General features: G+C 39.4%; 1 protein-coding gene across 2 annotated transcripts in view; it reads right to left on the bottom strand.

The window, feature by feature from the left end:
- The window catches only part of LOC135478071 (polypeptide N-acetylgalactosaminyltransferase 13-like), a 33289-nt gene extending 26847 nt beyond the window's left edge, over nucleotides 1-6442 (bottom strand). For both annotated transcript variants that reach the window (XM_064758338.1, XM_064758337.1), the window contains exon 1: nucleotides 6403-6442. The gene's annotated coding sequence lies outside the window, so the exon portion shown is untranslated. The remainder of the gene's footprint in view (nucleotides 1-6402) is intronic.
- Nucleotides 6443-14539: the final 8097 nt, after the last annotated feature.

Below are 14539 nucleotides of genomic sequence, written 5' to 3'. Positions count from 1 at the left end.
TAATATGTCTGGCCACACGTTATGCTCCATATTAAGAAGTAAAAACGAAGTAATTCACAAAAAACTTCCACAACTGCATACTTTACTAATGGATAAAAAAAAAGTCAGATTTCTCCAGTCACTGATTTGTCACTCCTGCTGACAGGAAAAGCATGATCTCTTTATTCATGATCTCATTAGATCTAATGTCCTCATTACAATTTAATCAGCACTAATCACATATACATGTATTCATGAATGATCACTATGAACAAATGCAAATGTGCGGAGGTACATGTACTTGTACAAGGAGTCATTTGCAAAACGTTCAGGATTTTAAACTACAAACATTGCTTTGATCTTCGGGCCAGCAAAATTCACCGGTATTTTTACACCCTAGCCATTGTAAAATGAAAGTACAAATTTTCCGTGCATTCAATATGCCATACAGAAAAAAGGTTTTGTTTTCACATGCTGTAATATGAGTGAAATTAGAGAACACAGATACTAGTAGTCAATTTTAGAAAAAAAGATCTTTAGAAAGAGTCTTTATGTCTGCATCTGATCAAGGAAATGCAGGATAGTTTGATTCAAATTTGAAATTTCTGAGCTTGATGTACACACATGAACAGTATTCATTATTATGTGACTCTTCGTTAGTTCTTGTAAAATGTTGTGGCGCTACTGATATCAGAAAACAAGACAGCCATGTAAAATGTTACTGTGCTTGTCCAGCAGCCTATTCAAGACATTTAACCGTACATGTAATCACTTCTTCAAATTTCAGACTTTAAAAGAAAAGACAGAGGTCAGGTGAACACCCGTGAAATCAATAGGCCCACACCTTCCCAGTTAGTAAGTGAAAGAGTTTCATCATTCTTGATGCAGGCTCTGCCCCAGATGTATTCCATGTAATACTGATTCCAGTATGAAACATATTCTTCTTGGCTAAGTGGATGTCCACACAGTTGATTCTTTGTACAGTTTGTTTCACAGTATCGCTGGGCGATACTGTCATACATCATGTGAAAGAAACATATTAAGATATAGTGTGTGTACAAGATTGTTATGTTTTCTTAGCTGGTCTTAAAGCTGTCCGTCTCTTTCATTTTTTCTTTGGAACGTTGTCATTTTCTTATCAAAAGCTATACATGTAACTGACATCTTGGTTTGTAACATGTTCCCTCCATGATAAGGTTGAAATACTGCCAAAGTGGCATAATGCCATCATGGCCATTTAAACAGCCATACAAGCATTTTGGACCTCTCCACTTCATTACAAATGCCCCACAAGCAGGAAGTGCAGGACAATTTACCAATTCCACCGCCAAAGCCATGCATGTCTGAACTTGCACCTTATGTGTCCCATACAAGGAAACTGAAGGGAAAGCACTTTTATCCACCGTTCACTCCATGGACTTCTTAGAAATAGATGATGCTTGATGTAACATGCAATAGGCTGTTCTGAATTACCTCCCTTATTATACATGTAAGACAGCGACTATGACGTAACGCTGTTTTTGAGGCGTGAAACTACATATAAGAGAAGTGGGACAAGAAGCCAGTTTCATGAAGCTCAGTCAGCCAGACTTGCCCTTAAATACCATGATGACGTATGTTACAGAGATATAAAGTGCACTTAGCTAAGGGCGACTTAACACTAAGTAAGCTTTGTGAAACCGGCCCCTGACCTATATTACAGCATTCAGTATGTAGGTTATGTCACATCAGTGATAAATATTTTCTAGGCAAGAGAGTGTAAAACAAACCAAAAAAAAACTCGATATCAGCCTTAGACAGTTGCAGAAATATTGAGAAATTTTAAAATGAAATCGTTGTTTTTCGGTTCAAGGGTAGAATATATACTATTTGACAGAGTTCACCAAGCTGTCAACTGTATATAAATTGGACCAGGATTTTTAAATCACATGTTCCTCCAAATGGATTAAACACAGAAATACATGATGTTTATCCTGGGCTTATTCCTGGGCTTCCAAATAGATGTAAGTTAACAAAATTATAACCTGTGTTAAAGCTAGGTCTTCAACAAGCCATCAACCATTTTCTGAGGTCACATGTTAGATGACCTGATAACTTACTCCAAAAACACCCACCTTTTAAAAGAGAGAGTGACCTCCAGGGAGATACATGTAATTTGGTGCCAACCCTATTAGTGACAGTGCAAGGGTAAAAACAATAAAAATTAGCTCTGTGTGCACCAGTGCTATCTTGATACTATATATGTGTATCTATTAGCGGAATAATTAGGTCGAGGGATGACTAATTGAATCGATCAAGACCTCAGCAGAGCAGAACAACTGTCATGCAAAATATTTTTGTAAAGGGTCGTGAGGAACATTGAGTTAAATCTCACCTGATGCACCAATAGCAGATCAGCGATCAAATTGGAAATTAATGTGCACTCACAAGCAAACTTCCATTGAGAGACTTAGAGCATTAATAAATTTTAATCTCAGTGGTTTTTAAAGAAACGACATTATATACTGACTATCTTCATATCAGCAATCAAATAGGAAATTAATGTGCACTCACTAGCAAACTTCTGGTTAATGTGATTAAAATGAATATTTAAGCTGACTCTCTTAAGTCTCTGAGAAATATTCATTTAAAATAAATGAGAGTTGTGGACAAGAAAATGAGAGCATATACGGATTATCTTCATGCATGAACATAATCTATTTAGATTTAATTGACATGCACAGTACATATGAACTGTAAATGCAAATGTGTGCCCTGTATCTGATTATAATGTTCACTGTATCAAAGTACTAATCAGTGTTCATCAGAGAAATGTAAATTGTATTTATGTATACTGTTATTATCAGTTTAATATACACTGTATTACAATGTTGTACGTGGTATCAAACACTGTGTACACTGCATGACTTAAATAATAATGAAAACTACATTCAGGGACTGTACATGTGTTTAATGTCTATTTACATGTACTTGATCTGTTCTAAAGAATGGCTCACTTTAATAGAGGAGAATTGTCAGGTTTAAAGGTGCTGGAAACCAGAAAGATTCAAGAATAAAAACTGATTTATGAAGTACACTTCACATGTTTTAGTATGTATGTACATGCTTGGTGTTTAACATCACACATTACATTTTTTCACTCCTACAGGTACCAAGACGAAGGGTAATTTGGTGTCCATGTATATTTATCATATAGCTACATGTATAAATGTGGTCCAATTAAATTAGCCATATCGCACTATGTGATTGTCCTGTACTTATTGGAGAGTCATACTGTTTTCATACTGCTTTGACCTACATCAAAGAGTGTACAAACAGGACTCCTGCCCCATGAGTGAGTGAGTGAGTGAGTGAGTGCTTGGGGCTTAACGTCGTACTTAACAATTTTTCACCTGCCCCAAGATGATTCAAATCCTTACCTGAGGTTTCAACTCAGGCTTTCTCTTTAGGGGGCAATATGAAGAGAAGCGGGGGCACCTGTCTAATTCATGCACCTCGGCACAGTATTGTAGAGGAAGTACATGTAGGCGGGGTTAATACTTCCCTAATGATTGACCCTATTATTGCTGATAGGGTCAAGTTATGCCCAACAAAGAATTCTTTACAGATGGCCTTATTACACATATAACTTTATAATCCTTTTTGATTGAATAAATACTTTAGAACTCTTATTCTTCAAATCAATCAAAACATTAATGATTTAGCCCTTAATTCTCAAGACTAATACATCGCAATTGAAAGAGCTAGAGAAACTAAAAGAGGAATCACGATAAAGAGAATTTTTTTGGGTATATAACACATACATGTTACAGTCATATAATGCATTCACTAGATCTAACATCATATATCCTTCTGACAGATTTCAAGTTAACTGGGTCTATATTACACTATAGTATATGTAGATCATAATATATCATATATAAATATAAAAAATAAAGAGCCAGATTAATCAAGAGCATGATAAAGGGGGAACTGGGTGTGTCCTTCATTATTTATAGTGCAACACTATAATCATTACATGTATTAATTGAGTCTGATATTTACAACCCTTATGAATGATTCTTTTTTGTTTGTTTGTTTTTTGTTTGTTGTTTGTTTGGACAACATTGATTGCACTTATAAAGTGGTATAGATAGTATAAATCTACTTACACATGTATATCAGATATCAGTACTTTGAATCTGAAGCTATCATGGCATTTAGAGGTAAACTGTCAATTTGAAATAGGATAAATAACATCATGTTTATAGCAGGAACAGGTGTTTTTTCCATCTTCATGTACATATACCTCACATTCTGCCACAATACAGCTGTGATTGATGATGTGATACAGCCTAATAGAAGGGGCCTCCTTGGCTCAGTTGGCTAGCGTGCTAAGACTATCTAAATGGCCTCATGAAAACTCTCACCTGCCACTAAAGCTTCTGAGAACTAATTTCCTGTAAAGGTTACAGCTGAACCAAAACCTTATAACTGAAAAACAAGTCACAAGCATATTTAGAAATCACATTGTTATAAATACCTGCCCATCCCCACCAGACTGTATGTTTTATTTCAGGGGCCTCTGTGGCTTAGTCGGTTAGCGCGCTAGCGCAGCGTAATGACCCAGGAGCCTCTCACCAATGCAGTCGCCGTGAGTTCAAGTCCAGCTCATGCTGGCTTCCTCTCCGGCCGTAAGTGGGAAGGTCCATCAGCAACCTGCGGATGGTCGTGGGTTTCCCCCGGGCTATGCCTGGTTTCCACCCACCATAATGCTGGCTGCCGTTGTATAAGTGAAATATTCTTGAGTACGGCGTAAAACAGCAATCAAATAAATAAATAAATAAATAAATGTTTTATTTTATGTTTACGGTGATATTCAGTGGAATCGGACACACCCCGTATTTGCTGAAATTCAGGCATATTCACTAGAGGCTTGACTACAGGTACAATGGTGTATTAGCCGATCAAGCCACATATATGATGCAACAGTTTTTTGAGTGTGAATCCGAGAAGATCATAAAAAGCAAACAGAGTACATCTGTTTCAAATGCAATTATGCCTTCATGCATTTGGTCACATTCATGGTAAAAGCGCACAAAATTTGCAGCCAAAACTAGAATCAAAAGGCAGCTGTTTGCAACTTGTTACTATCCTTTATGAAGAGCCTGTATGTGTATACATTCTAACACCAGATTGCATAATACATCAACTTTCACAAGCACCATGCACAACAACCAATGGAGATTTTTTTTTTTTTTTGATTGGTGTTTTACGCCGTACTCAAGAATATTTCACTTATACGACGGCGGCCAGCATTATGGTGGGTGGAAACCGGGCACAGCCCAGGGGAAACCCACGACCATCCGCAGGTTGCTGATGGACCTTCCCACTTACGGCCGGAGAGAAAGCCAGCATGAGCTGGACTTGAACTCACGGCGACCGCATTGGTGAGAGGCTCCTGGGTCATTACGCTGCGCTAGCGCGCTAACCGACTGAGCCACGGAGGCCCCACCAATGGAGAAATAGGGTTGATAGAAATAGAAGGCCTTCTAATAACTTTGTTAATGATAACCTCTAGCTCAAATCGAAAGAGAACTCAATTTTCATTCCATGTTCTTATATGTAAGGTGTCATTCATAGAGATTATAACACATTAATTACTTACGGAAGAAATCTAGACAAAAGGTAAAAGAAAAATGTACCACTGTTGACACTAAAACTACTTGTAAATGTGCCTTCTTTGCTCAGGTCAGTCTTCAACATATTGGTATATGTCATTTTAATTAAATCTGACATTCAATTACAACATGTCTCTCACCACTTATTAAAGAATAATTTATGCTGGTCTGTGCTGTGTAGTCTTCACTGCATTTTGATATATATATACATATAGGACTGTAACCCTTCCCACGCTGAAAGAAACTAGCTATTTGAGACTATGCACACCCTGGCACTTGCTCTTTCGCGTGCACCATCAAGTTTTAATTCCGGACACAATGCTGTGAAAATACTGTCTAAGTAACCAGGAATTTCATACAAAATTCTGTTGCACTTCGATGTGTACGTCTCGAGCTATGCTTGGCTCAGATTCCCATTTTATATACAATTTGCAAAATGCTCAGTTGTGTAATGTACACTAATTTACAAATAATATCAGGCATAGTTTACACTAGTAAACGGTTCAGTTGTCCATCGTTCAGTCATCGTTCAGTCACTCACCCACTGTTCACATCGTCACTGCAGCGGGGTGTTCAGTCAGTCGTCAGAGCAATGTGCTAACTACTTGTGCTAATCAACTTTCACTGTAAACTTTTCACGCACAACAAGCGCCTAGGCCCGAATTTCAAGCTGCTCTCTTGAAGAAAATTAGTCCTGCAAAGAACACCGAGTTTCTCCTCGGCTGTATGAACATAAAAATGGATTAACAAAAAGGTTCCTTACCTTTCTACTTTACGTGTCGCCGACATTCACAACTGTCGTGTTGTACCGGATGTGACGTCAGGGTCACGATTTCGCTGATACAACAACAGCTAACATTTAGAATTGATTAAATCTAAAAAAACATTCAAATACTGTCTTAAGGCATTAGAGAAGGAAAACAGACACCCTGTAAATGATGGTGGTGTAAAGCTAAATGGATTTACAACATGTTAGGGAGTTCTGAAGAAAAAAATTGATTTTGAGCTACCGGGAGGACTGAAGGGGAGTAACTCTCGCAAGCATATCGTTCGTGCTGAGTGACAGTTCATATCTTGATACAGGAGATTAAAGAAAAATCTCAGTGTCAATTTCAACTAAGACAAATGTTATTTCTGTCAATAGTTTATTCATGATTAAGAAATTAAGGAAAACTAAAAATCTGCTTCTCTAAGAAATTAAGGAAAACTGGAAAACTGCTTCTCTAATCTCAGTAAAGTACCGCACGTTTTAATCAGCTGAAATGCTAAGCCAATTTAATCTATTTTAATTTCTAAGGAAATATTTAACTCAGACTTACAAGCGTAAACCTTTCACCGCATCATAAAGCTTCAGTCATGATTATGCAGTTGATTGTTGAATATTTATATGAGCAAAGAGCTGTACAATGCCCCATTAAAATGCATTCAGTACTAATTAAATGACCTTATCTTAGCACACGCGCCTCCCCATTTACTACATGTAGGCCTATATAGATTTCATTTTCATTTCTTTTGGCATATTGTATAGTTAAATTATCATTACAAGATCCTGTTTGCGATGGAAATGTTTTAATGAGAAACTTCGAGAATGTCAGAAACAGATTCATCCGCTAATTTTAGGAAATTTGTCAAAATGTCATAGTTTTTGTTAAAGACGAGACATATATTTACATCTATTTATTTATTTATTTTTGAAAACAAATTGGAATGAATTTGCTTCTCTGAAATTTGCAATTCCAAGTAAGATATATGAGTTAAAATTACCAGGATCTTACTTAAATAAAGACCTTATTTGTCCAATAATTTGCAACTATACGGCCGTCACAGTAAAACACAGCATATAGAGCCACTAACGCTAACAATTTTTGTAGCGTCAACACAAGGCTAATGATTTACTAAATGATAATTTATCGTTTTTTTTTAACCTTGAGTAATTGCTATGTCAACAGGGCATTGACTACCTGTATTATAGTACATTACAGAAGTACGCTGTGTTATAGTCTATTTCTTTTAGAGTCGCCCATATTCAGCTGTCCGTAAAATCAGTCACGCTCGCTACCAAAATTGCCTTTAGTTAGTGACACGTAACAACACAAGCTCTACACATTGATAGGTTGGACGTCCATGTTATTACAAAGAAATTGCAGTTAGAATACTTTTTTTCTAATTGATAATGTTAAACTCATAAGCTCAGTTTCGAAAGTAAAAACGCATTGCCTCTGGTTCTTGTCGTCGAAACCGAGCTTATGGACTTAATAAATTAGAAAAGGTGTTCTAACTTCATTTTTCTAGCAATGTTTGAACTCTAAATATCTGTTGTTTTCAGTGATTTCTTGAGTACCGTTCCTCAAACGTAGGCCTGCCTACATGTGTCACAAAGTTCGTTGTAAACAAGAAAGCGATAAATAGGCCTACCTGTAACATACGTTGCAATGGTAGTTACAACTATATTGCATGCTAGAAAATTGGAGTGAGGTGTCTCTGGACGTTTTTCCTGGCTGCGTGGTATTTTTGCACAGGTGTTTATTCTCCTCTGGGCCTAAAGAATTAGTTTGCTAATTATATATGTACGCAAAGTGCATAGTCTCTGCCTTCACCATCACTCCCACCACAACCACCTCGTCCTGTTTGAAGAAATGAGGGAATATATTTATTTATTTATTTGATTGGTGTTTTACGCCGTACTCAAGAATATTTCACTTGTACGACGGCGGCCAGCATTGTGGTGGGAGGAAACCGGGCACAGCCCGGGGAAACCCACGACCATCCGCAGGTTGCTTCCAGACCTTCCCACTTACGACCGGAGAGGAAACCAGCATGAGCTGGACTTGAATTCACAGCGACCGCATTGGTGAGAGACTCCTGGGTCATTACGCTGTTGAGGGCATATAGCATCGCCAATAGGAAACCTACGGCCTGTGACATTTCTTGGTCGATGTAAACGCCTCACCCCCTACCCAACCTACAGACAATTTCAAAAGATGACTCTTTCTGTTCTACCTCGCAATCGTTGAGAATCGTTAAGAAAAAGCCATGTATCTGTACCCCGAATTTAAATTTAATGGATTGGACATTAGTATTAAAATAAGTTGTGTAAATCCCTGCATGTCTTTTGCTTGTAAAGTTGCCGAAATAAAGGAAGCTTGAAAAACACATAAACTCCCTTAAAATAAAAGAATCTTGTTGGAAACAAAAACCAAATCAAAAATAATAATTAAAAATACCGGCAGAACATACTCATCGACATCCACATTGTGTAACAGATTTAAATTCACCTGGGATATATGAGTTATTTGAGAATATGGCTTTTATTCTAGTAAACAATGCTTAGATTCCCGGTTGGAAAAACACTAATTTTTCTTGAGGTACCCGTTAAAGAAACTTCCGTGCACCAAAGCTTGTTATGGACGCGTCTTCGGGGTAGAAGACACAATTAATAGACCACATGGACCGATTTTAGATACGAAAAGAAAACAGACCGCACTTTGATAGGCCTTTGTGTCAGGGACATTGGACGGATTACTCTGGACAAATTGGAACATGATATCTGTTTTTATTTCCTGGCAGAGTAAAGAACAGATCGCGTGACTAGCTACGATGCTAGATTTCACAGCGTGATCTCACTCTGATCCGTCGCACGTAGACAAACATGGCTTCACAGTGGGCGCAAGGTACCATCACTTGGCCTTCAGTTCTTGTGGTATACCAAAGTGAACCTTTATACACTGTAAGAAAATGAGGTTCTTTGTCAAACTCTTCATTAACGTGTTTGATCAATGCTTTACGCCTCTGCGGCACAGTAACTTTCTTCACCGAGTGGTATATATTAACTTCTGTTAAACTCAACGCCAGCTGATCACTACACACTGAAACGTGGGCCTCTATTTTTTTTTTTTTTTTTTGATTGGTGTTTTACGTCGTGCTCAAGAATATTTCACTTATACGACGGCGGCCAGCATTATGGTGGGTGGAAACCGGGCAGAGCCCGGGGGAAACCCACGGCCATCCGCAGGTTGCTGGCAGACCTTCCCAGGTACGGCCGGAGAGGAAGCCAGCATAAGCTGGTCGTGGGCCTCTATGGTTCAGATGGTTAACGTCCTGGCCCGCGACAAATGGGGTCGTGTGTTCGAATCCACCTCTCGTGGGTTCGCCTGTGGTATAATGTTGTGAGGTTTGCCAAGCACCTGGCAAAACTCGAAAACTTTGATTTTCTTCACCCACAAACATGGGTTCTGTCATAAGTAAAATTTCTTGGGCATGGCGTTGTACACCAATCAAACTGAAATAAGCAAATAAATCTTCATGCACAAAGTACAGCAAGGGTTCTTCGCTGACAAATTTTTTGATATCCTTCAGCGTTAAACACCAATCAAATAAATAAATCAGATTATCTGACATACTGACGATACCTACATTGTATTAGCCGTAAAGGCTGTGTGATTGACCTTTCAGGCAAAGCCTTTTATTTTGTAGGCCAACACTATGCATTGCGGTGTGGATGCGAAAATGTTTGAAGAAGGGGGAAATGGCACTTTTCCAGCGCCCGACTTAAGCCACTAGGTCCATGCAGACAAAGTTTTGTAAGAGAGTCGACAGATTTATGTGTTTTTATTATATATTTGAACCGTTTAGGTGGTCTATAATGATTAGAGGGTCCGCCTCGAAGTCGGGAAATCAAACCTGGGTCGCGGGTCATTCAATAAAACGGTACTTGTTGATGCCTCGCTTGGCGTTCATCACTCGCAGGTTAGAGTAAGGAAACAGGATGGGTTGGGTCCGATGTGAATATACTGTAGTAATTGGGTGGGGTGTCATGCCTGCTGTCTTCGGTATGATACTTCAGTGTCGGCTGCACTTTAGCCGCGTGGAAACGCCTTAATTGCTACAAGAAGACAGAGTACATGTACACACACCTAATGTCTCCTCGTGGTCATATGACTGGAAACTTGCTGGAAGTACGTTGAAAAACGCCATACAGACAAACATGCATACATATTTTATAGGTGTGTTGATCGCATTCAAGAATAGTTCACTTATACGACGGCGGCCAACATTACGGTGGGAGGAAACCGGACAGAGCCCGTGGAAAATCACGACCAATCGTAAGTTGCTGCCAGACCTTCCCACGTGCGATAGGAAAGGAGGCATGAGCTGGACTTGAACTATATCATGCTGCACCAGCAAGCTAACCACTCGGTCATACATGGTAGGGTTTACGGTTTGAGTAACAGGAGTAAACGCAACCACTTTCCTTATCTCGGGCGTGTAAATAAAATTTTCTCGAATAGGCTATAATATGGCGTAAAGTAGGACTCTAGTGGAAAGGAGATATATAGGTCTATGCAAATTTGAAATGTCTTTCTAGAAGGTTTGCATAGTTGATGACCGGCCTTTGTAGCACAACTGGTAGAGCGTCCTCTTAGGGAGGTTGTAGATCCAGAGTCAGTCCAGGGTCGGGTAACAACTAAGACCTTCAAAGAGGGCGTTGTAACTTCCTCGATTGACATCCAGCATTAACGGCATAGTGCAACGACTGACTGATTAGTATCGGTATAATGGCTCCGGTGGAGCGGCTTACTTGCCTTCGTTACGGCGTCTCAGTGAACCAGAACCGGGGGAAATCCGTCTTACAACAAGGAGGCACATTACATGCACTCTAAGGTCTCCTTCGTTGTCATATGACTGAAAAATTGTTAAGTACGACGTTAAATCCCAAGCACGAACGCACAGAACGTCGTGAATCTCTGGCATTCTGTTCCATAACTGTGTGTAATTCTGCATTGCCCTGTGCTGTAAATTCGTCCTGTTGAAACGTCACCGTGCACGTTTGATATGAACAGAGCTGCAAACGAAGCGCAACTGCGATACATACTTTGATTATTGACTACTTGTAATCTAACGTGGTACACGATTCGCAAAGTGATTTTTTTCATTGCCTAGAACATCATTTGAAAACTGTTCACTGCTTTTCTTTGCAAGAATCCGTCTTAATTTCACAATTTATATACTTTCTTAGTTCTTTGCAGGTTTGCATGTTGAACGTCACTTTGGGGAATTGGTCTTTCGATTTTGACCTCGAACGTCCTTTTTTGCTGACGCCCGGTATACCAATGTCTGTTTTGACGCCTATATACGAAGCCATTTTGGATTAAAGTCCAAAACTTCAAAAAACTCTTTCTTACAAAACAAATTAGTTGAAGCTGCGTGGATATACAAACTGATCTGAAAATGCACTACAACAGCACAGAATCATCTTTGATTTTTCCCATGGATTTTATAAATGTATTTAAGAGTTTAATTACTTTGCATTACAATATTAGACTAAAACCCGTGATCTACCTGTTTGTGAAACGAGTCAAACAGATCTTGCTCGGTGAAGCTGGATTCGTACTACGCCATTTTAACTGACGATTGTTTCAAGCTGTGGCCACAATACATTTGTTGTGACCTCGAATTTCACGTCTCATTCAACAGCCTGAGTATTTAGGTCATATTACAACAGCGCGAATGGAGCAGAAATGGAGCATCCGTTATGAGTGAATGAGTGAGTGCCTAGGGTTTAACGTCGTACTTAACAATTTTTCAGTCATATGACGACGAAGGAGCCCGTGGAGTGCATGTACGTGTAATGTGTCTCTTTATAGCATGGCGGATTTCCACCGCTCTTTTATCTAGTGCTGCTTCACTGAGACGACTTACCGAAGGCAAGTAAGCCGCCAAGTCCCAGCCATTATACTGATACGGGTCAACCAGTCACTGCACTATCCCCTTAATGCTGGACGCAAAGCCAGAAAGCCACAACTTCCTCTTTCAAGGCCTTAATTGTGACCCGACCCAGGACTGACCCGGAATCTACCGACGCTCTACCAACTGAGCCATCGAGACCGGTCTGCGTCATGAAGCTGTGGAGAATAACAATGTACTTCGAAAGACTGTGCAAAACTTTACTGAAAAAGACATTTTTACTGAAGTGTATGTACAGGTCCGTAATTTTTCCCTACAATGCCTACCAACGATTGATGGTCGAGCAGCATGAATTAGCAGTCCGATTTCGCAAGCTTTCAGTCTGTGGTTTTCAGTCTATCATCATTTCTGTATGGGAGGCATACATGTACTTGCACACATATAAATTATCTCAGATGGACGTGATTGTTTCGATTTGCCCAACATCCACTGTAATGAAATGACATACGAGCAGGAGACTAATACCCAGGCATCAAAGCGTTTTTTTTCATCCCCTATGACCACCGTCGAAGATTGCTATCGAAATGTCGTACAGCTGTGAAAAAACTTTTGGCTCACACATGGCAATACTGGTGTACAGAAGGGATCGCTAGAGATATGGCTTTTAAGAATTAGGAAGAAGTGTTCGAGAACAGGTGCGTGAGGAAAAGCGTTCTGTTATAAGGTCACTGTAAATGTTTTACCACCTGTAGACCTTACCTGAAGGTCACGTGGTATTTGATATACGGTTATGTTGGTTAAGGTTAAAGACCGCACATCACAGGAACGTCTACATGGAATTACTACACAAGAAAACGTACAGACGATAAACAGATCTTACAAATGAATCGGGAGATCCGGGTCAAGCCCGGGGTTTGAATGGTACTTGTTGCTGCCTCGCTTGGCGCTCAGCACTGAGAGGTTAGAGCAAGGAAACAGGACTGTTAGGCCCGGTATCAGTATAATGTGATTGAGTGGGGTGTCCTGTCTGGTGTCTTCGGCATGATACATGGACTCGCCCTACCACAAGAAAACTCAGTACACGCACACACCTATAATGTCAACACCAAGCATCCATTCATTCTTAATATCAGGCTGTGGCTTTAAGTTATGAGGTTTGACAGGGCAATGCGTCAATGCGGTTTTCCTCCATGTAGTTATCACAATCCTGTCTGCCCTCGTATGGACAAGCGAAAGTTCTCAATAGCAGCGGTATCGCCTGTATATGGTTTCGTATCGACTTGCACCCAGTCCGCTCGTTATTGGAATAGCCCGTGTGTGAAAAAAAACAACAACAACAAAAAAACACACACACACAAGAAGACTTTAAAATCTTAATGGCCATTTTAGGAGATTGGATGTCATGAATTTTCACCAACTGAACCTACACAAAAACGACGGATTTAAAGAGTTCCTACAGTAGCAGCTAAAAGTTTTTAAAATACATAAATTCCTCACATAAATCAAATAAATCCATGTGAAATAAATGCTGACGACATCTTCAATGAACAGTTGCTGTAAAGGAACTCCACATATCTCCATTGCGTAGCCATCCAATATGAAGTCGATAAACAAAATGTTGGCTGAGGTATAGCGATTTGAAAGAAGTTCGTGGCTACAAGGTGTCCTGGCGCCCATAATTCACTGAGGCAGCATGGAAATTGTTATACATGATATTTGCACATTAGTGTCGACGAATTAAAGGTGATTTAAGTAATGCTGGAAGCTGTGAATAAATTCCACAGCCAGCACATTTGGTCCGGTTTGTAGCAAGAAGGACCATTAAAAGTCATTTGCATGTCATGTCAAGCGCATGACTAAAAATTCAGATTCATTTCCGGAAACATGATATGCTATTAACTCATTAGGTGTCTGTATCTAAATTCAACGTCTCACTAAAACTACTGTGTGCCAGTGGTACACGATATACTGTGACAGAAAGGCACATCGGCATAATTTTGTTTTTCATGCGTTCACATATGTGTAACATCCACAATGTCATTGTGAAATCGCATAATTGTACACATTTTTATAGTATAGCATGCATATGACAAGCAGAACACAATGGTGCCAACTATAAACATTTAACTGGCTGCAAGGACATGGCTCGGTCGATTGTATTTGTCAATTTATTTGCGATGCAATAAATGTATAAAAATGGGGGGGGGGGGGGGAAG

Source organism: Liolophura sinensis, chromosome 11 (genome assembly GCF_032854445.1).
Source record: "Liolophura sinensis isolate JHLJ2023 chromosome 11, CUHK_Ljap_v2, whole genome shotgun sequence".
NCBI classification, from domain to species: domain Eukaryota; kingdom Metazoa; phylum Mollusca; class Polyplacophora; order Chitonida; family Chitonidae; genus Liolophura; species Liolophura sinensis.
This window is presented reverse-complemented; position numbering and strand designations above follow the sequence as displayed.